The 21,877-nt window shown below is 53.8% G+C and overlaps 2 long non-coding RNA genes and 3 other non-coding genes across 7 annotated transcripts in view; all 5 read right to left on the bottom strand.

Annotated features, from left to right (window-relative positions):
* LOC106989733 (uncharacterized) overlaps positions 1-21,752 on the bottom strand; it is a 28,618-nt gene extending 6,866 nt beyond the window's left edge. Inside the window, exon 1 of the long non-coding RNA XR_008294055.1 lies at positions 20,789-21,752. This is a non-coding gene — a long non-coding RNA (uncharacterized LOC106989733). The remainder of the gene's footprint in view (positions 1-20,788) is intronic.
* LOC113597370 (U2 spliceosomal RNA) lies at positions 5,193-5,388 on the bottom strand. Its single transcript, XR_003418150.1, has one exon. It is a non-coding gene; the product is annotated as a U2 spliceosomal RNA (small nuclear RNA).
* On the bottom strand, positions 12,798-12,988 carry LOC113597368 (U2 spliceosomal RNA). Its single transcript, XR_003418148.1, has one exon. It is a non-coding gene; the product is annotated as a U2 spliceosomal RNA (small nuclear RNA).
* Positions 14,959-20,361, bottom strand: LOC106989731 (uncharacterized). Of its 3 annotated transcripts, XR_001432598.3 has the most exons (3): positions 17,201-18,622; positions 16,919-17,094; positions 14,959-15,475 (listed from the first exon to the last, which is right to left on the bottom strand). It is a non-coding gene; the product is annotated as an uncharacterized LOC106989731 (long non-coding RNA). The 3 variants fall into 3 exon arrangements; XR_008294054.1 differs by lacking the exons at positions 16,919-17,094; positions 17,201-18,622 and adding an exon at positions 19,432-20,361; XR_008294053.1 differs by having other exon boundaries at positions 16,919-18,622.
* Positions 20,543-20,733, bottom strand: LOC128313556 (U2 spliceosomal RNA). Its single transcript, XR_008294457.1, has one exon. It is a non-coding gene; the product is annotated as a U2 spliceosomal RNA (small nuclear RNA).
* Positions 21,753-21,877: the final 125 nt, after the last annotated feature.

Genomic DNA, 21,877 nt, shown 5'->3' with positions numbered 1-21,877 from the left:
TTCCCGTCGCGAATCAATAACTTGGCGTTTCCGTCTCCTCGGCGTGATTCACTCCCGCGGAGTTTGCTCAGATACACACGCACGGACCCAAGTGCCTGCAAAGTGCGCTCGGTGGACGCCAGTCGTATGCCCTTGTGTCCTCGCCGTGAGTGCGGTGTGGTCACGGTCCTGCCACTCTTGCCGCAAGGGGGCCTTGAATTTCGGGGGAGCAGGGAGCTTGGGGGGGGGGGGGCGGGGGGCAGGGGAGCGGGGGGAGGGGCCGATCTTACAGGTGAAAATGGTACCTCAGCATGGTTTTGACTTGTACTTCTCTAATCATGGGTAAGAAGATAAGGCTGAGTGTTCTCTCCTGTGTTTGAGAGCCCTGAACTGTCTCTGTTCAGGGACGTCGGCCCTTTTACTTGCTAGGTTAACTGGTCGGGCTTTATCATAAGGGCTTGTATCGGCAATTTACAGTTTAAGGCCCTTTGTATGTAATACAAGCAGTGAGTATTTTCTTCTGTTGGCTATCTGTCTTTTGAGGATTTCATCTCCTTAAGGTTCCACTGAAAGTTATATTTTAGAGGCGCCTGGCTTGCCACTCTTGACCTGGAGGGGTCGTGAGTCCCAGCCCCACGTTTAGGCGTAGACATTATCTAAAACATAGGGGCGCCTGGGTGGCTCAGTCAGTTGAGCCTCGAGCCTCTGACTTCGGCTCAGGTCAGGATCTCAGGTCAGGGTTTGTGGGTTTCAGCCCCACGTCCGGCTCTGTGCTGACAGCGCAGAGCCTGGAGTCCGCTTTGGATTCTGTGTCTCCCTCTCTATCTGCCCCCTCCACTGCTCGCGCTCTGTCTCTCTCGCTCTCAAAAAAAAAAAAACAAAAAACAAAAAACAAACAAACAAACAAACAAACAAAAAAAAAAAACCAACCACAAATATCACAAACTATTTCTTTCTTTCTTTTTTTTTTTTTTAACGTTTATTTATTTTTAGACAGAGAGAGACAGAGCATGGAACGGGGGAGGGTCAGAGAGAGGGAGACACAGAATCGGAAACAGGCTCCAGGCTCTGAGCGGTCAGCACAGAGCCCGACGCAGGGCTCCAACTCACGGACCGCGAGATCATGACCTGAGCCGAAGTCGGCCGCCTAATGGACTGAGCCACCCAGGCGCCCCCACAAACTATTTCTTAATTAAAAAACCCATTACAGGGGCGCCTGGGTGGCGCAGTCGGTTAAGCGTCCGACTTCAGCCAGGTCACGATCTCGCGGTCCGTGAGTTCGAGCCCCGCGTCAGGCTCTGGGCTGATGGCTCAGAGCCTGGAGCCTGTTTCCGATTCTGTGTCTCCCTCTCTCTCTGCCCCTCCCCCGTTCATGCTCTGTCTCTCTCTGTCCCAAAACAAATAACTAAACGTTGAAAAAAAATTTTTTTAAATAAATAAAATAAAAAATAAAAACCCATTACATTAACAAACAACCTTTAAAAAGTTATTTTTTCTATCATCCTATTCATCATGAAAAAAATAGCTTTCAGATTTTTTCAGATGAGGTTATAAAATAATTTCCTAAATCTTCCCTTAGGTCTTTTTCTTCTTTCTCCACAGCTAAATCTTTGAGCCATTTGGTATCTACTCTGCAGTACAGTGCAAAGGAATGTATTTTTCCTTCACAACTTTGAGATGCCACCTTGGATCCTAAACCGTACCGCGTGTACATTTTTGTAACACTCCTGGATCTTTCTTCCTCTCTCTCTCTTTCCTTCTTCTTTTTCTAAATGTTTATTTTTGAGAGAGAGGGCCAGCGGGGGAAGGGCGGGGGGGGGGGGGGGGGGCGGACAGAGGCTCCGAAGCAGGCTCTGTGCTGACAGCAGCGAGCCCGATGCGGGGCTCCAACTCACCAACCATGAGATCATGACCTGAGCTGCAAAGTCCCCCTCTCAACCAACTGGGCCACCCATGTGCCCCCTCCCCCCTTTTTAAAGACGTTATCGTTGAGTAATCTCTTCCATGCTCTACCGACTGAGCCAGCCAGGCCGCACCACCACCCCCCCCACCCCCACCCCACCCCGCCTTCGATTTTTCTTTAAAAAGTAGCAGAACAGGGGTGCCTGGACAGCTCAGTCGGTAGAGCATGAGACTCTTGATCTCAAGGCCATGAGTTCAAGCCCTGCAGGGGACATAAAACTTACTTAAAAAATAAAGTAGCGGAACACATTGACCTAACCACGTTTGATTCTTTGCGTCCACGGGATTGACCCATCCTTTCCATGTGGACGATGGTTGGGCGCCCATCAGACAGAGCCCAACTCCGGGACGTGACTGTGATCCTATTCCTGCCCCCTAGGCATTCATGGTGGGGGTGAGGGGGTGCGTGGTCACTTGTATGGAGAATCCTCCTCAAGAAAATGGATGCCCCATTCGGAAAGCGACAGGCACTACAGAGTGGACGGACCCTCGGACAGAGCAGGAGGCCCAGTGATAAAGCTCTTGTCTTTTTACCCTGGGGAAATGGATCTGCCCAGGAGGACAAAACCACCAGCACTCTGGGCCTCCTGCCATCACCAGCGGTTCCAACTTAAGGAATAGTCATTAATCACCTTCAACTCCACGACCCACCGGGGCGGTGCTTGGTCCTGGGAAGTAGAGAGAAACCAGACACCGTTCCTGCCTCCTCGCTGCCCCAACCAGGGAGCATCCGGGCCAGGACCAGGATAAGACACCTGCCCAAATGGCCACAACACCATGTTCGATGCGGAGGGGACTGTCAGAGATGAACACATGGTTGTGGCCCCCACCTGGCTGTGTGACTCCCTTGAGGCCCAAGGCCTCTCCCGTTTGGCTCTGCGTCCCTATGGGAAGCATGCGATACATATTCAATAAAGGAGAAGGTGGGATGGAACACAAAGCCAGCTGAATCAGGAAGGCCTGCCTGACGTCTTGGCGGGGGGGGGGGGGGGTGGGGGTGGCCTAAAGAACAAGTCAGAATGCCCATGCAAGTCAGAATTTCAGGGCACATGAGGGGGGAACCCGGGCATTGCAGTCTGACCAAGAGCGGGGGCAGGGGAGCGACTGGGGAATGAGGGGACCGGTTTGTATCCCACTGACCTGCCCAGCCACCTTGAAGTTATGATCTGGGCCTCAAAACTGGGGACCCTTGCTTCTGGTGGGCTCCTCCCTATCATCATGCCCCCACCCCCATGTCCCCGTCCTTCACAGACTCATTCATATCTCAAAGTCAGCCAGCAGGTTCAGCTTCTCACAGGAAGCTGCCCGTACCCCTTCCCCTTCCCTTTCTTCCTCCACCTTGTCCCCACCGGCCGGCCTGGCCCTGCCCCCCCCACCCCCCCCCCCACCTCCCACCCCCGCCCCTGCCCTTGCTCAGGCTGGAACCCTCCTTATCACATCAGATCAAGACGGCCATCAGACTCTGATCCAAGGGATGTTTGTTGAGTATCCACCGTGGAAGGCACCGTTTCATGGGCACCGTGCCCGCAGAAGGCGGCTGCCCACCCCCATTTCACAGAGGGGAAAGCAGCTTGCAGCAGGTAATAGAGAGTCTGACTTCCTTTGGATCTTTGACTGCAGACAGCTTTTAAGTCTCACCACTCCCTCCTCTCTTCCTGCCCTCCCTCCGGTGGATCTGACAAAAAGCCTTACCCCAGACCCTCCATTCACCACCATAATTAAACACACCAACCCAGGCTCCTTCCTTTGCTCTCAAGCCATTTTTGAATCTGCCCGGGAGCCACCCTGCTCTCCCTGGAAAGCTTCATTATGTGAGCTGTAAACCTTTTCATACCCTCGTGGGTAGTGTCATCAGTCTCCACATCTACAAGGAAATGCGGGGGGGGGGGGGGGGCGGTGAAGAGACGGTCCATCTGGTTCCTCAGAGTGGCAGGCACAACGCAGAAGCTACGACGTCGTCCGACCGGCACTTGCTCTCAACATATTCCAATGTGGGTCCAAAGGCCTCCCCACCAGACTGGATGGCCTCCTGTCTGTGCCAAGACCAGGGGATCCGTTATTTCCCCATTGGGTACACTGTTTGCTGAGTGCCTATGGTGTGCTGAAGGCGAAGCCAGTCTGGGACTGTCGTAAAGCGACTGGTGCCTGGATTTGCAGGGGTGCATGGAACGCTTCCATTGTCCTGGGGAATTCACCGTTTCAGAGTAAGCTGACCGGGGGCATCCTCCCAGATGCTCGAAGGAGTGCTTCTGGAGGCACACGGTGCAACGGAAACGCCTGGCGGGCTAGTGGAGGTACCACCAACTTCGGGCCACCGCCCCAGGGACTCCAATTCGATTGCCGATTGCCGTATGGCAGTGGTGGGACAGGAGTAGGATTTAAAGGAAAACCCCAGGAGATTCTGATGTGCCAACCAGGGTGGATAAGCGGCTCCCCATAGATCGATCTGGAAGAAGGAATTTTCCTTCCGTACCAGGGAAGACATTTATTTGTACGTATGATCGCATTTGCCTGTGATTTGTTCTGGGACGGCTAAGGGGTCCGGCAGAGCGAGTTGAGAGCTTCTTGAAGGCCCCGGGTTTCAGTCCCCTACATTGGAAGTCGAGCCACATGGGCGTGGGCGTGAAGTATTTCTCCCCAAAAGTGTGGGTCACCAGGCCGGTGGGCCTGGGCCCACGCCCAGGGACGGGGCATACGAAGAAAAAAAGCACTTCAGAGGCAGCAAACAGGCACGGTCTTGAGCAGAGAAGTAAGAAAGTTTCAGGAGACCGGGGGCGGCGAAGAGGTGGGGAAAGGGGGTCGGCGCGTGTGACCCAGAGAAGAAGCCAGAGGCACGAAAGGGGAACGCGACTCGGCCGCAGAGCCCGATGACCGGAGGCATGGAGGGGGGCTGACCCCAGGCGGCGGACGCCGAGCGGCGGCACGCGCCTGTGCCAGGGGTACTAGAGCCCAGCCTCCGGGCTTCTTCCCCCCGGCTAGGAATAATAAGACCATACGGTCTCTGACCGTTCCCACAAGCTGGGAAACTGCAAGGCTACAACTTCAGGAAGCAAAACGCGGGGCGGGGAAGAAGAAACAGCACAGGGGAAAAAAAAAAAAAAAAAGAACAAACGAACAGACAGCAGCAAAAAAAGAAGGAAAAAAAAGAAAGAAAGAAAGAAAGAAAGAAAGCAGCGCAACACACGAGCCGACAAAGAACAAGCACTAGACTCCACCTGTGGTTCGCAACTCCACAGTCCTCCCCGCGCCCGGAAGCGCGCACAGTTCCTAGAAATACTGCAATGCCAGGCCGATGCGTGAAAAGAACGGAGCGAACCCCTGACCCCACTTACCCAGCCCCAGCAAACCCATTTACGATGCCGTTCTCGACTAGAGAACGTATCAGATACCGAGCACGAAGAGGACTGCTCCTACACTTGATCGTAGCGAAAAAGGGCGAGAATCGTTACCGACCGCTGCCTCCTCCCCGCTACCGCCCTGCGGCCATCCATATTGCACTCACGGTGAGCCAGGTGACGCTCAGTCCACATTCTTGGCTCACTATCCCGTGGTACGCGCCACACGCGGTGCAGTTGCGGTTGCCCCCCGCATTCCTGGTGAATTTTCGCGTCCCTTTCCGCTCCCTCCCGTCCTTCCCTAGCGGAGGACTCGCTAATTTGCGTGTCCCGCCCCACCCGAGAAAGCCGCCGGGTAGAACGCCGTGCGTCGGGGAGGGGAGCGTCCGCCCGGGCGCCCCAGGCGGGGCCCCGACCTTGGGCGGGCAGCGAACTGCGGCCGGGGCAGGAACCTGCGAACGTGACTGTGAGCGGCCTCCGTCCTACTCACCTCCTCGCCAGCCTCCGGTGACTGAGACATCCCGCCTCGCCCCCTGTCCCCCGCCCCCCCCCCCCCCCAGTCCCCGCCCTCGCCCCGGCGGGCGTCGGTTTCTTTCCTGGGTTAGTTCTTCTCGAAGTCTGCAGTTAGCTAGCTGTAAGGACCGTGAGACCAGCACGATCGCCCCTCGATCTGATTGAGTCCTCGGTTCCGTCATCCCTGCGGGGAAACCATCCCGATCGATCGCAGCACTGCCGCGCGCCAGACTCACTGCCCTGCGTGCGGTCTTTCCCATCCGTTTGGATCCTCAGGACCCTGGAGCGAATTGAAGTGGTTACCACCCTCACTTCACGGCTGTGATAACCGACATCAGAGAGGTTGAGAAACTTGTCCAGTGGGACGCAGACTGTAGGCAGCCGACCTGTGGGCCTCACCCTGACCCAAGACACCGCCTGCCTCTGGACGTGGACCTTGGAGCAGGGAAGGACTGCTGGGCACGCGCGTGCGCGTACACACAGACACACACACACACACACACAGACACACACACACACACACACACACACACACACACACGGACCGGCACGAGAGAGGCCGGTAACACGATGGTGACATCTGATCTGCGGTCACGGCCCTGCCCGACCCCGCCTTAGCTCTTGGCTCTGTGACTGTCTCCCGCCCTGAGTTTACCCTCTGTCCCGTGGGGGTGGGGGCGGGGATGATCTCTCCGTCACGCGTTCTCCCGGAAGCGCGGGGTTGCGCGGGACCCTAAGCAAGTTACCTTCGTGACTGGTTAACCTCTGAGGCCCTGTGTGGAAATGCCCGGCAGGAGTCCGCTGCTTGAGTAGCAAACAGCGTTTTTGCCAGTCACTTCTCTGGAAGCTTCGTCTCCTCGCTGAAGACCACGTCCTGATAGAACCTAACCTAACGCCGGGGTCTGTTTTGAGCACTTTTCCCTCCCCACTCCCACCAGCCCCACTATGATACGGTACGGTTCGGGAGTATGTCCTGGTCTGTACCCTGCCTCCCTTCCCGCACCCTGCCCCGCCGCCTCCATACCCCAGCTCCGGACGACTGGGAAGATCCCACCTGGACCCCTCTTTCCACCTCTCTGGCGGCCCGTGCACTTAGCCCCGTGCCCAGCACCTAAATATTTGTTGAATGGATGAGCGAATGGATATGGATTCAACGAGGTGATCTATCGACCAAGCAAGCTCACCCAGCCAGTGGCCCAACGGTCATCCTGATGGCTCTTGGGGCCTCTCCAACACAAGACCTCTCTGCTTGGTTCCACGTTCTTCAGTTACTAGCCACTGGGAAACACAGGTTTCCCAGCTGTTTTGACCCTCAAGACACTCCCATTCCTGGCAAAGGACCGTCTCCCGAGGAACCGAGTGCACTGATCGGCCTCTTGGGAGTTAACTGACTGCAGGGTAGCTGGAGTCAGTACCCCTGCCCCGCCGTGCCCCCCGTGGCCCGCACAAACCGACACACACGGGCGGTGGCGCCTGAAAAGCTACGGCTGGCACCAGCCTCACCCAAGAGCCATGTACCTCCACCCAGCTGTTGCACCCTCCTGGTCCCTGGCGCTGTCGCCCCGAAAGCGTCTCCAGCCACGGGCCAGGGACGGGGATGGGGACTCTAAGAGCACCCTGAGAGTTCTCAAGCAGCGTCTGTGTCTGCAGCCTGGCAAACCCAGTAGCTCGTCAGACTCTCGGATTTTCACCAAGCGCTCAGGTTGTAAACTCTCTCTCAGTACCGTTCTAGATGCGCATTTCTCTCTTTACGGTACCTCTTTGTTCATCTTTGCACCTCTGTATGTGAAAACCCACATTTGTCATCTTTCCCCCGAAGTGCGTGACTTTGCCCACGTTTCATCAAGTCGTCTTTTCTTTTTCCTTTTTGTCTTTAATGTTGATTATTATTATTTTTTTTTAATTTTGGAGAGAGACCGACCAGACAGAGACAGAGAGACAGCACGAGCGGGGGAGGGGCAGAGAGAGAGGGAGACAGGGCATTGGAAGCAGGCTCCAGGCGCCGAGCTGTCAGCACAGTGCCGGACGCGAACTCGGAACAAGCCTCGAGATCATGACCTGAGCTGAAGTTGGTGCTTAACCCACTGAGCCACCCAGGTGCCCCTTTTTTTTTTTTTTTTTTCTGATCCCATTCTGGCATCTCCTATATAATTTGGAGAAAAAACCCTGCCTGTGGTTTTGACTGGCAAATATTTATTCCCCTTTCCATTGTTGTTGTTGTTGTTGTTTTGTTTCTGGATTGTTGTTGTTGTTGTTTTTAAAGTAGACTCCATGCCCAACGTGGGGCTTGAACGTGAGGCCCTGAGATTGCGAGCGGCATGCTCTACACACCGAGCCCGCCAGGCGCCCCCTTTTAAAAATATTGTACAGACATGAGGGGTGCCTGGGTGGCTCAGTCGGTTAACCATCCGACTTCTGCTCTGGTCATGAACCCATGATCTCAAGGTCCCTGAGTTGGAACCCCGCCTGAGGCTCTGCGCTGACATCTCGGAGCCTGGAATCTGCTTCAGATTCTGTGTCTCCCCGGGGCGCCTGGGTGGCTCAGTCGGTTAAGCCTCCGACTTCGGCTCAGGTCATGATCTCACACCTTGTGAGTGCCAGCCCCGCATCAGGCTCTGTGCTGACAGCTCAGAGCTCAGAGCCTGGAGCCTGCTTCGGTTTCTGTGTCTCCCTCTGTCTCTCTCTCTCTCAGCCCTTCCCCCGCGCTCGCTCTCTCTCTCTCTCTCTCTCTCTCTCTCAAAAAATAAACATTAAAAAATTAAAAAAAAAAAAAAAAGGATTCTGCGTCTCCCCCTCTCTCTGCCCCTCCCCCGCTCACTCTCTGTCTCTCTCAAAAATAAATAAACATTAAAACATTTTTTTAAACTGTACAGACGTGAACGTTACATATTCACATTGACCAATGTTTTGTAAAAGTTGGACTACCGGAGTCTGAGTCCTAGGCGGCATTGGGTCCTCTGGAAAGAAGCTGCTGGGACTGAGTGAGGCGTGCAGGAGGTTGATTGGGGGTGCGGGGGGTGGAGGGTTAATAAGATAGAGGGAGGAGGCAGGTGTGGGCAAGGAGGGCCTCAGAGCTCTGAGCAACCGGACAAAGCCTTGGCCAGTCAAAGGGAGGCCTCTGGAAACAAAGAGAGCCGGCTAGAGGAGCCCCGCATGTAGAATGGCCCCCAGTAGAAATGGCCAGTAGATGTGGTCGGGCCCCAGTACCCCATGGAGCCCCGTACCACCCCCCCACCCCCACCCCGCTCCGCTCCCCCACTGAGGGCCCCGAGAGAAGCAGTGCCGGCCCCGGCCCCGTGTGCGACCTCCGCGGCCACCACCGTAGCCCCCGCTGTTCACGTGCCGTCGTGCCAGGTCCGGGGTGGCCAAGAAAGGGCCGGCGGGGCCATTTCCTCTGTTGGCTGTCCAGTGGCTCTTATTCCTGCTCGGGCTCGACCCTGATACCCTACGTTCATCTTAGGACTGATGGACAGTCCGGGGCCCTGGTCTCTGACGGTCCCATGGTAAGCATCCGTCTCTACAAAGGCCCAGCAGCATGCCAGGAGCTGCTTTTCAGAAGGCGGAGAGGTCTCTGGCGTTCGGGGCCTGGAGGAGGCCTGGCTCCAGAACCCGAAGGGAGGGGAGCCCCCCCCCCCCGCCCCCACCATGTGACCCTTCGCCCCCGTGGTGGTTTTGCCATAAACTCCACGCAGCATCTCTTCCTTCACAGACCCGCCCGCGGCCGCCAACACGGTGGGGTCCGCCGGATGCTGTGGCCCCAACAGCGGGGCTGCCCCTCTGCACCTCGCAGGCCTTCAGAGCCCTTCTCTCTCTGCTCCGCACCCGCCTCCCAAGGTGAGGGTCTCCGACGTCCCGCGGTGCGTGAGCCCAAGCAGGGTGTCTACGTGTGGAGTGGGTTGCTTCCAGAACCCGCAGAGGCCCACCGGGCCCTGGGTTTCCTTCTCTTTCAGTAGTCGGCGGCGGCGTCGGCGTCGGCGGCGGGTGTATAAAGAGGAAGCAGTTTTTCGGGACTTTGGAGGGGATGTCCCACAATGGGAGTCCTTAAACGCTGTGCTGCCCTGTTTCTTTCACTGTAGGGTTTCCCTCCCTCTCTGACTGCGGGGCACCGGAGTGCCTGTATCTCTTGATGGCCTCTGGTGTGCCAGCCGCCCAGCTCATCCTGTCCCGTCGGTGTGATGCCACAGAGGGGATAGATTCGATACTGGGGTCTCTGGGATGAGCGGGTGGCCCAGGCCCCTTGGCCCCTCGGAGACTCGGGGGCACAGAAGGGGTGACGTTGCCCCAGGGTGGGGGGCAGATGTCAGCCTATAACTAAGTAACTGTGCTTTTCTCCCCACCCCCCACCCCCCACCCCCGCCCCCCGCAACCCGCCGGCCGACTGTCTATCCTTTGCCCATTTTCTGTTGCCTGTTCAACTGTAGGGTATCCATTCCCAGGAACTCAGAAACGGACGCCTGGCATCGGTTAGCCCAGGGTGTGCTTTGCTGGCAACGCGGTGTGCCCAACCCATGAGAAGAAATCCTCTGCGGGGGTTTTAGAAATTTCAGTTCAGGAGACGATCCCGGATCCCACCATGATTGGTTGCTCCGCTTTCTCTGTCGGGGACTGTAAGGTTTCTCGGGGTAGGGAGGCCCGTCTGCCTCTTTCATACCTAGGCATCTGTCTCTCGGTCTTAGCACATAGCAGTCATTCAAGACATGTTTCCTGAACGCATAAACCCCAATTGGTAACACTCGCTCGTTGGTTCCCCCTGCCTTCTATCAGCACCCCAGGAGCCTAACTTAATATTCCAACCATCCAGTCCCAAACGTGCTCAAACTTGCTAGCACTTGGGGAGAAGGAAAAGAAATGAGTGGGAAAGGGGAGGTCCGGAGTCTCATGAGGCTAAGGAGGCATGGAGAGATGACATCTTGCTATTTCTGTCGGGACCTGAGGGGACCCATAAAAGGGCACATAACGACACAGGGCAACAGACTAGGGACACGAGAAGAAATTACGTGGTCGGTGTGCTAGATTTGGGTGTCTCTTCTTTCTTTCCTTCTTTCTGTGTCAGCCTATGAGAGGAAAAGAAGTCTCTTTTTAAGGAGAGAGTGTCACATATTTTTCCTCATGTAGGACACAGTTTTGTAGAAGGAGGTGTATGGATTGGGTGGAGGGATACTGTTGTTAGCTAGATTCATTTTTGTTTATTGTTATTATTTACTTTAAAACATTTTACGTTTATTTATTTCGAGAGAGCGCGACCGAGCAGGGGAGGGGGAGAGCGAGAGAATCCCAAGCAAGATCCGCCCTGTCAGAGCAGGGCCTCACGTGGGGCTCAAACTCACCAACCGTCGTGAGATCATGACCTGAGCCGAAACCAAACGTCGGACGCCTAACCGACGGAGCCATCCGGGCACCCCTAGATTCCTTTTTTTTTTTTTTTTTTTTTTTTTTTTATAATCATGGGTCCCCCTCAGCGCTAGCAGAGATTTTAATCCAGATCTGCCCTAAAACAATATAGGAGTATAAAAAAGACCCGATGATTACAGGTGGACAGAAACTGCAGGGAAACCCTGGAAATGTCCGCCAACACAAAGGTATTTTTTTAATCAAGAGTGTACATTGTGGGGGCGCCTGGGCGGCTCAGTCGGTGAAGTGCCTGACTAGGGCTCAGGTCATGATCATCTATCTCATGGTTCCTGAGTTCCGGCCCCGCATCAGGCTTTCCGCTGTGAGCACAGAGCCTGTTTTGGATCCTCTGTTCCCCTCTTCTCTCTCTGCCCCTCCCCTGCTTGTGCTCTCTGCCTCTCTCCAAACAAACAAAGTGTAAAAACCTTAAAAAAAAAAAAAAAAAAAAAAAAAAAAAGGTGTGTGTACATCGTGGGTGCTCCACAAATGTATTTCCCGTGAATGGAAAACCTGGGAGAGACAAGTGAGCGAGCAGGAACTCTCCGTTTCCACTGTGGGCACGAGCCACAGCCACTTGTAAACGTAAGGCCTTTCTCTAGTTGTGGCAGCGGACTGTCAAGAAGCCTGAAGGGGAAGCATCTCCCTGACAGGACAGAAAGTGGGTACTTTATACCAGGCGTTGGCCGACTACAGCCAGTACCCCTATTTGGCCCGGTCCGCTCTTGTAAGGTGCACGTTAACAACGGATCGTACATTTTTAAAGGGTTGTAAAAGAAAGAATATGTCACAGAGACCTTTGGGGGGGGCCCGTGGAGCCTCAACTTTCTACGATGTGGCTGGCCCTTCAGAGAGAAAGCATGCTCCCCCACCCGCCCCCCGTCTCATACCACCAACGGTGAGGTTAAGAAAACATTTCACCTTTGTGCAGCAGGCAAAAGGGAGCACGGTTGAGAAGGTATGTCGCTTTGTAGGTATGGACCTCCTACGATGATAACCTTCCGCTTAAAAAATGACCACCGACTTGGGGCGCCTGGGTGGCTCAGACTGGTTGGGCCTCGGACTTCGGCTCTCAGATCATGATCTGGCAGTTCGTGGGTTCCGGCCCGTGTCGGGGCGGGGGGGGGGGGGTCTCCGCTCACACTCTGTCTCTTTGAAAAACAAGTAAGCACTAAAATTAAGACAAAACAAACAAACCACCTGCTTACAGTATTCAGTCATTTACATGCCATAGGCCCCACTCAGGAGCACGACCAGGAGACGGAAGTAGCAAGAAAGGTGATCCCGTGTGGGGTTTGGTCGGACTCCACACCCGTCCAGGCTGGGAGCAAGAATTATGGAAACCTAAGCCCCCACAGCAGGTGTCTTTGCAAACTCACTCCTAGCTGGTACTCCCCAGAAGACGCAGCTGAGAACAACCGTTTCGGGAGGGGGGGGGGGGGGGAAAGAAGGCTCCGCGCTATCTTACAGGCGCCCCTCGTGCAGACCAGCCCCTAGAAAGATGGGAACAAACTGCTAAGGCTAGGCGCATCCACCCAACACCCACACAGGCAGGACCCGAACCACATTCATAACCGCACGCTAATCTTAAGCACCACAAGTACTACCTCCCCCCAGAGGGAGGAGGGCACCGGTCCTGGAAGTACTGCAATACCAGGTCGATGCGTGGAGTGGACGGAGCAAGCTCCTATTCCATCTCCCAGCTCCAAAAATCCATTTAATATATTGTCCTCGGATAGAGGACGTATCAGATATTAAACTGATAAGAACAGATACTACACTTGATCTTAGCCAAAAGGCCGAGAAGCGATACCCACCGTGCCCGCCTCCCCGCCACCGCCCTGCCGCCATCCACATTGCACTCACGGTGAGCCAGGTCCCCCTCCTTCGAGGTCTCACTTCCCTCGCTTCTCGGACTTTGGCATGGGAGCCACACTAGGCAGCAGGCTCTTGTGCAGATTTTTAAATCTCTGCCTTTTAAAAGAGAAATTGTGTTCTCTGTCGTTGCTTCGTCGCGCTCACCCAGAGGCCATTTCTCATTTGAATGCCCCGCCCCTTCCGCGCGGCGAGGTCTAACCGCGCCCACCATTTCCCAGTTCTCTTGAAGGGCTTTGCGGGCTGGAGCAGAGCCTAGGTTGAGGCCAAGCGCTCAGTTGGTTTAAAGCTTTTGCCTGCGTAAAGGCAGGACCAAGGGGGAGGTGGGGATGGGGGTCTGGGAACTGGGGAGTGTGTGGAAGGGGGCTGGAGCAGAGTGGTCCGAGTTTGAAGAACGTCGTCCGTGCCGTCATCACTGTAGGACCCTACGGGGCTTGCTGTCTCCAGGGTGCTGGGAACCGAGAAGCGCCCGGCTGAGGTCTCCTGGAAAGGGCTCCAGAGAGAAGTTGGGACCGGAGATTGGGCCCTAACAGGGCTGCTACCCTGCCTTGGTCAGCAGGGCTCTTGGGCAAACTACTTGACCCGACCCCAGTCGAGCCTCAGTGTCCCGGGTCCAGAGGTGGAAACCTCCGTGCCTTCCTGAATGGGGTCGAGGGAGCACGAAACGTAGCTAATGAGGTGACCTCAATTTAAGCCGTCTAGAATATGGGTCCTGGGTCCCACGAGGTACCAGTGAAGGGGCCATCGATTGTGACACCGAAACAACGGAGCGGCAGTACACAATACAATAGGACACATTGGTTGTTTGGGTCCGACTTGTGCCCAGTGCTTTCTTTTCGGGTCAAACTTGCAAAGTTTACCTACAGATGGAACAGTTGAGACAGAGAGGTTAAGCAATTTGTCCAAGACCACACAGCTTAGTTGGTGAAGAGGCTGGGTAAGGTCTAGGAAGCCAAGAGCTCAGGGCCTGGAAAGAGCACGGGGGGCGGGGGGGGGGGGGGGTGGGAAGCAAGAAAGAAAGAGAAAAGTTATTCTTGTGTGTCCAGCCCAGGAGGAGACTAAGCGTTGCTGAGCCTGACACACAGGTAGGTGTGCGGGCGCGGACAGGACGGAAGCCGTCTAAACCCAGTTTGCCTAGTGTGACCTAGCGTGGACCTTGTCCTCCTCGCTTCACCCTCCGCCTTCAATAAACCATTTGCCCATTGTCCTGTAAACTAAGAGATGATGAGATGAGACATCATTAGACAGAATTATTAGGAATAACGACACGTGGGGTGCCTGGGTGGCTCAGTCGGTTAAGCGCCCCACTTTGGCTTTGGTCCTGATCTTCAAGGTCGGTGAGTTGGACGGAGCCCCTCATCCGGCTCTGTGCCAACAGCACGGAACCTGCTTCGGATCCTCGGTCTCCCTCTCTCTCTCTCTCTCTCAATAAACAAACAAACAAAGAAACAAACATTTTTTTAAAAAGAGGGAATAACAAGACATGTTTGGTACGTAGCATATCTGTGAGAACCAAGCACAGGGAAACACCTCAGGCCATTCACTTCTCTGTAGCTCCTCATCTGGAAAGCGAGAGTACTAACAGCAGGCATATAATCTTAATCTTCCCTCCTCCACTCAGGGCCCCTGTTCTCCCTTACCTGTTTTTTGTTTGTTTGTTGTTTGTTTTTGTTCTTTATTCCATAGTCCACAGTTATATTTCCAGTGCTTAGGACAGTACCTGGCATATACTGGACACTTTGCATATTTGGTCGAATAAGTGAATAAATATTATATAATGTGATCTCTACATATGGAAGGTGATCGGCAGACCTCCTGGCTTGTGGTAATTATGACCCTCACTGCGTTCTACCAACTTTCTGCTCGCTTCCACGTTTATCTGGTCATCTTGCGCGTGCGTGCTCGCTTATTCATTCATTCATTCATTCATTCATTCATTCATTTATTCATTTATTTAAAGTAGGCTCCATGCCCAACATGGGGTCTGAACTCACGACCCTGAGATCATCGAGAGTCCCATGCTCTTCTGACGGAGCCAGCCAGGCGCCCCACCGGGCTCCCTCCCGGAACGTCACGGGCATCTTGATCTGTGCAGTGAGGTGCCCGGGATGGCAGACATGCATGTTCTGTCATCGCAAAGGAGTATTTCCCATTGCAAATTAATGGTTTCTCATTCCAGTTCACGCACCGGCTTCTTGTGAGTTTGGTCAAGTTACTGAGTGTCTCTATTCTTTGCCCGTTGTCCTTTAAATTGTTCATCATTTTGCATTTCCACCTCGAGCACAGAGCACACTTCTTCGTATCCGTCCTAGTATAGGAATTGGGAGTAGAAGTCTGACGTTACTTTTTCTGGATGGCTACCCAGCCGTCCCGGCATCCTATACGGAATAATAGCCCACGGACCGTCAGGTTCAGACGCCACCCTGATCATGTAAAAAAAAAAAAAAAAAAAAAAAAGTCCTCATACGTATTTAGATATATTTCTGGATTTTTCTTCTCTCTCTCTCGTTTTAAAAAGATTTTAATTTTAAGTAATCGCTACACCCAACGTGGGGCTCGAACTCACAACAACTCCAAGATCAGCAATCACATGCTCTACCCACTGGCCCGCCAGGCACCCCTGGATTTTTCTATTAAAAATTCTTCTGATAACCTGTTTTTAACATTTTTGATGCAGGCACGCCCGGACGGCTCAGCTGGTTAAGCAACCATCGGCTCCTGATTTCGGCTCAGGTCACCACCGCACAGTTTGTGAGTTCGAGCCCCTCAATGGGCAGTGCGGAGACTACCTGGGATATTCTCTCTCTCTCTCTCTCTCTCTCTCTCAAAACACAAACATATGCATAAATAAGCAAACTTAAAATTTTTGATTCAACGGATTCTCCAGTATCACACCTACTCCGTGACTGGCACCTGTGGGCCCTGGGTCGGCAAGGGGCATCTGCCAAGCTCTTCCAGTCCTCTTCTGCTGCCATTCAGCCACCATCACACCCCCACAGAGCCTTGGGGATGCCCACGCACAGCAGGAGGGTGTCTGCCCCCCTCCCGCCCGCTGCCAAGGACACCAACTCCAACTCCAGGCGCTCCTGAGCGTTCCCTCCTCAGGCTTGGCAGGGCTGTGGGGTCCCTGCCAGCCCAGGAGGACAGCGTCCTCAAGTCCAATCCCCACCGCGTCTGTGTTTTTTTACCTGGCCCTGCGGCAGCCCTGCCTTCATCTCCACCTCTACCCTGTCCTCTTGCTCCTGAGCCGAAATCGGACACTCAACCGACTGAGCCACCCAGGCGCCCCTCCAGCGGGTTCTTTTTTGTCCCCTCAGCTCAGCTTTCACAACTAGTTGAAGAGACCCGGTCGGAGAGACATGCCATTTTGTTTCGTCTGACTTCCCCTCCCCTCCCCTCCGCTCTCAATTCTTCTCCCCTCTCCTTTTTCTCCAGTTACACACAAAAGCTTTTGCTTCTGTGACTCCCATCAGAACCCGGTCCGTCTGACTTGGCAGTGGGCAAGGGAGATTGTTTTTTCTAGCAACGGCTGGCCACGGTAGGGTCACATATACCCTGTTTTAAAAATGACTCCGGGGGCGTCTGGGTGGCTCGGTCAGGTGAGCGCCCGACTCCTGATTTCAGCTTCAGATCGTGATCTCACGGTTCTTGGGTTTGAACCCCATGGCGGTCTTTGCGCTGACAGCGCACAGCCTGCTCGGACTTCTTCCTCTCTTCTTTCTCTGCCCCCCCCCCCCACCCCCCATTCTCTCTCTCTCTCTCTCTCTCTCTCTCTCTCTCTCTCTCTCTCACACACACACACACACACAAATAAGTAAATAAACTTAAAAAAAAAAATACAAAAGACCTGAGGTGGGACATTTTACCGCAGTCTCGCTGCTCAAAGCGAGGTCTGCAGATCAGCAGCATTAGGGTCCCGTGAGCATGCTGGAAACGCAGGACCACGGGCTTCTTAACAAGACTCTCCTGGCGTGTGTGTGTTTGTGTGTGTGCGTGTGCGTACGGGACCGTTTGAGAAGTGCTCGGCGACGGCACTTGATGACTGAGGGAGAGAGACCGGCAGAAGCAGCAGATATATTCCTCAGGATCTCCACTCTCACTACCGATACATGCAAACCAATTTCTCTCCACCCTTCTCTCACCCTGACCTTCTGAGTCCCTGAGGAGAGTCTGCAAACGGTTTCTAGAACCTTCTGGTGCCGAGACAGAGAAAAGGAGCCCATGACACACGAGCTAACTTTTTGGTGTTTCTTTCGTTTGAATTGTAAGTGACCGGAAGGCTCCAGGAACTGTGGATGGGATAATAAAAAAGCACAGAAGATACTGAAGGTCATTAATTAGATTCACTTGCATGTTCCCTGAGAGACAGGAGCCAAGAGGTGTGGGACTGTTCACGCTGCATTTCTTTGATGGGGCCGGGCGGTGTTACCCCAAGCCAGCCCGAAAACCCTGGATAGTTACACGTGATCAAGGCAGTTGCAAGGGCCAGCAGAGTACCTGCCCCCCCCACCCCCCAACCTCCCGCCCCGACTGCGTTCGGGATCCCGGGGCTAGAAAGAATATCAGGGTTTGTGTGCTGGACAGCAAGTTTCATGCCCAGCTAGACTGGATCCATAAAACTAGTTAGACTCCCCCAAGAACCGGGCTTCAAAACTTGCCTGCCATCCTTGGGCACCCACCTTGGGCACCCACCGTGGGCCGGTCGGCAAATCCCCACATTGTCCTTTTGGTCTTCCAACAATCCCAAAGAGGAGGTGTTACTTATCGTATTTTACGTCCAAAGAGATCCAGGCTGCCGAGGCCCCACCTCCCAACATCCTCAGCTGTCTTGCTCTGCTTCCTCCCACAGAATTAAGGGGACCCTTCCTCTTGGCTGGTTGGTTTTGCGTCTTTGCGATTGACGGGTCCTCTCGTTCCCATCCACTTTCTGAGGAAAGTGGATCAATCAGCGTTCACGATCCCCACTGAACAGATGAGAAAAGCACACTTTCAGAAAGAGATTTCAAGCTAACCGGACTTGGGAGACAGACTCAGATGTGTGGGGGGCGGATTCAAGGAGCCGGACACCTGGCTGCTGAGGGCAGAACGTTGGGTGCCTTGCCAGGGGTTTAAGATCCAAAGTGGGTTGCCAGGCAGCCGGCTCCTTTACCTGCACTGCACCGCCTCTAGGGCTGAGGCGTCATCTCAGCCGATGAACCCATTTTCTTTTTCTCTTTGGGGGCAGCAGGGGGAAGCAGGGAGCAGCTAAGGGACGGACCCCCCACCCCCACCCCCACCCCGCCGCCCCCTGTGCGTCAGGACCTCCCAGCACCTTGGCAGTCATCCATCCTGTGCTTAACTTAGGTGACAGGAAAACCAAGGTCCTGAGACCGGAAGGTTCAAGGCCATCCAGGTGTCAGACACAAGAGGGTGTGTAAGCCCAGGCTTCCTGTTGAGACCCCCTCAGAGGGTAACACTCCATGATGGAGACCGATTTCATCCATCCCTTGTACTTTGACAAGTACAATTTCTTTCTTTCTTTCTTTCTTTCTTTCTTTCTTTCTTTCTTTCTTCCTTCCTTCCTTCCTTCCTTCCTTCCTTCCTTCCTTTCTTTCTTTCTTTCTTTCTTTCTTTTCTTTCTCTCCCTTCAGTTTATTTATTTTGAGAGGGAGGGAGGAGAGAGAGAGAGAGAGAGAGAGAGAGAAAGTGTGCGAGGGCGGGGAGGGGGGAGGGAGAGAATCCCAAGCAGACTCCGTGCTGTCAGCACAGAGCCCCACGCCAGGGCTCGATCCCACAAACCGTGAGATGCTGACCTGAGCTGCATTCAAGAGCCCGGCACTTAAACAACTGAACCACCCAGGCGCCCCGGCAAGTCCAAGGTTTTGATAAGTCTAAGATCACAAAACAGAACTGGGTAAAAATTTCCACAACTAATGGAAAAACTGGACTCAAGGAGAATAAATATTAATTACATGAGACTGAATGAGTTGAGGAGGAGGATCATTTTTATGACTTCATTGCTTGTTCTTTAATGTTTTGTGTTTCCAGATTTTTTTTGAAACCTTTTTTCTCTTTTCTCTTAAGCTATCGACAATTTGGCAAATTATACCTTTGTAAACAAAGATGAAACATTTACCTTTTCTCCCTACATGATCCCTCCAGAATTCGGAAAGTTTTCAGCATTCTTCTTTCTTTTCTTTTCTAATTTTTAAAATATTTACTTATTTGTTTATTTTGAGAGACAGAGACAGAGAGAGAGAGAGACAGAGAGAGAGAGAGAGAGAGAGAGAGAGAGAGAGAGAGAAACGTGAGTCGGGGAGGGGCAGAGAAAGAGGAGAATGAGAAACCCAGGCAGGCTCCGCGCTGTCAGCCCAGAGCCCGAGGTGGGGCTCAAACTCACCAACCGAGGGTTCATGACCTAGCGGAGACCAGGAGTTGGATGCTTAACTGACTGAGCCACCCAGGCCCCCCTAGATTCATTCAGTTGTTATAATCATGAGTCCTCTTGAGCGCTGGCAGAGATTTTAATCCCGATCTGCCCTAAAACATAAAAAGTCCTGGTGATGACAGGTGGAGGGAAACTGCAGGAACCACGCGTTTAAGGAAGAAACCCTGGAAACGTCCGCCAACACAAAGGTATTTAAGGAAGAGTGTACAGTGTGCGTGCTCAACACATGTACTTAATTAACATGGATGGAAAACCCGGGAGACACAAGTGAGCAAGAACTCTCCGTTTCCACTTTGGTCACGAGCCACAGCCACTTGTAAATGTAAGGCCTTTCCCTAGTTGTGGCAGCGGACTGTCAAGAAGCCTGAAGGGAGGCATCTCCATGACAAGACACAAAGGTGTTTTATATCAGGGGTTGGCAGACTACAGCCCGCACCCACATCTGGCCCGGTCCACTCTTGGAAGGTGTGCGTCAACAACGGACACTTTTAAGGGGTTGGAAAAGAAACAGATGTCACAGACCTCCCGGGGCCGTGAAGCCTCGGCTTTTCACTACGTGGCGACGTCCGTCTCGCACCACGAACGATGATGAGGTTAGGAAAACGTCTTACCGGGGCAGAAGATAAAAAGAAGCGCGGTTCAGGAGATACGCCACGTGGGGGTATGGGCTTCCCGCGACGGATCTCATAGCAGCCTTCCGTCGAAGAAAGAACTACCGTTTCAAGACGACAACTGTTAAGTTTCCACACGCCCCACACAGAAACACGAAAAACAAAGAGTAGCACAGATAGGTCCACGTGGAAGACTTGTCACGGGAGTGAGCATCCCTCCCCCGTACTGCGTGGAACCAAGAACCACCGACGAAGAATACATGCGCGTCTCCTCCCACGTCGCTTACCAAGGGTAGCAGGAAAGTTCCCGCAGGGCGTACAACATCCCAGCCTGCAGAGTAAAAACTCAGAGCCTTACGGGAAAGAACACCACGCACGCAAGTACTTACAGAGGTAACACGAAAAGTACACAAAAGCTGATTTTAGGCACCCCAGATATTGCCCCCCGAGCGGGGGGGTGCACCGTTCCCGGAAGTACTGCAATACCAGGTCGATGCGTGGAGTGGACGGAGCAAGCTCCTATTCCATCTCCCAGCTCCAAAAATCCATTTAATATATTGTCCTCGGATAGAGGACGTATCAGATATTAAACTGATAAGAACAGATACTACACTTGATCTTAGCCAAAAGGCCGAGAAGCGATGCCCACCCTGCCCGCCTCCCCGCCACCGCCCTGCCGCCATCCACATTGCACTCACGGTGAGCCAGGTCACCCTCCTTCGAGGTCTCACTTCCCTCGCTTCTCGGACTTTGGTATGGGAGCCACACTAGGCAGTAGGCTCTTGTGCAGGTTTTTAAATCCTCTACCTTTTAAAAGAGAAACTGTGTTTCTGTCGACGCTTCGTCGCTCTCACCCAACGCCGTTCCTAATTTGAATTCCCCGCCTTTTCCCGCCCGCGGAGGCGTGGCTAAAGCGGGCCCACTGGACCCCGGGATCGCTTCCGCGCGCCGAGAGTCGAAGCCGCGCCGGGCGGTCGGTCTCCGCTTTTGTACATAACGGAGACTAAAGACGGGACCAAAGAGGATCGGGGGTGCCGTCAAGAGGGGCCTGTGGAAGGGACCTCTTGGCGGAGGGTCTTCTTGAGGCAAGGCAAAGTAGCAAGACCCTTTCCCTAAAAACTCCGAGACCTTACCGTATGAAATTGGTCGCACGCCGGCGCAAAGACGACCTTGGTATCTGTCGGTCGAGCAGCTCCTTCTGAGTCAGGGGAGCGGCAGGTCTGCGGGAGGGGCTTCCCGGAGCCGGTGGTAGCCTCCCTGCAAGGCGGAAGGCAGGTGGTAGAAAGTGTAGGGCAGGGAGGAGGCGGGCCACATCTCGGGAGGCGGGGCTGGGCCGCTGGAGGGATTCCCCCTCGCCCCCCATCCCTCCCAGCTCCAGCCCTTGCGTCTATTCCTGCTTCTTTCTGTGAATGAATCCTATCAATAGCTTTTTTAGTCCCTAGCTACTGGACAGTGCTCAGCACACATGTGGCACCAGAGAAACACTTGTTGAAAAAAAGAAATTTCGGGCGCCTGGGTGGCTCGGTGGGTTAAGGGTCCGACTCTTGACTTTGGCTCAGGTCGTGACCTCACGATTTGTGAGATGGAGCCCTGCATCGGGTTCTTCGCTGACAGCACAGAGCCTGCTTGGGATTCTCTCTCTTTCTCTCTCTCTCTCTCTCTCTCTCTCTCTCTCTCCCCCTCCATCTCTCTCTCAAAATAAATAAATAAACTTAAATAAAAACTAACAAAAAAAGAAATTTGGTGAATGAATGAATGAAGTGCACATGAAACGATACATAATGGGC

The sequence above is a fragment of the Acinonyx jubatus genome, chromosome E1 (genome assembly GCF_027475565.1).
Source record: "Acinonyx jubatus isolate Ajub_Pintada_27869175 chromosome E1, VMU_Ajub_asm_v1.0, whole genome shotgun sequence".
Taxonomy (NCBI): domain Eukaryota; kingdom Metazoa; phylum Chordata; class Mammalia; order Carnivora; family Felidae; genus Acinonyx; species Acinonyx jubatus.
This window is presented reverse-complemented; position numbering and strand designations above follow the sequence as displayed.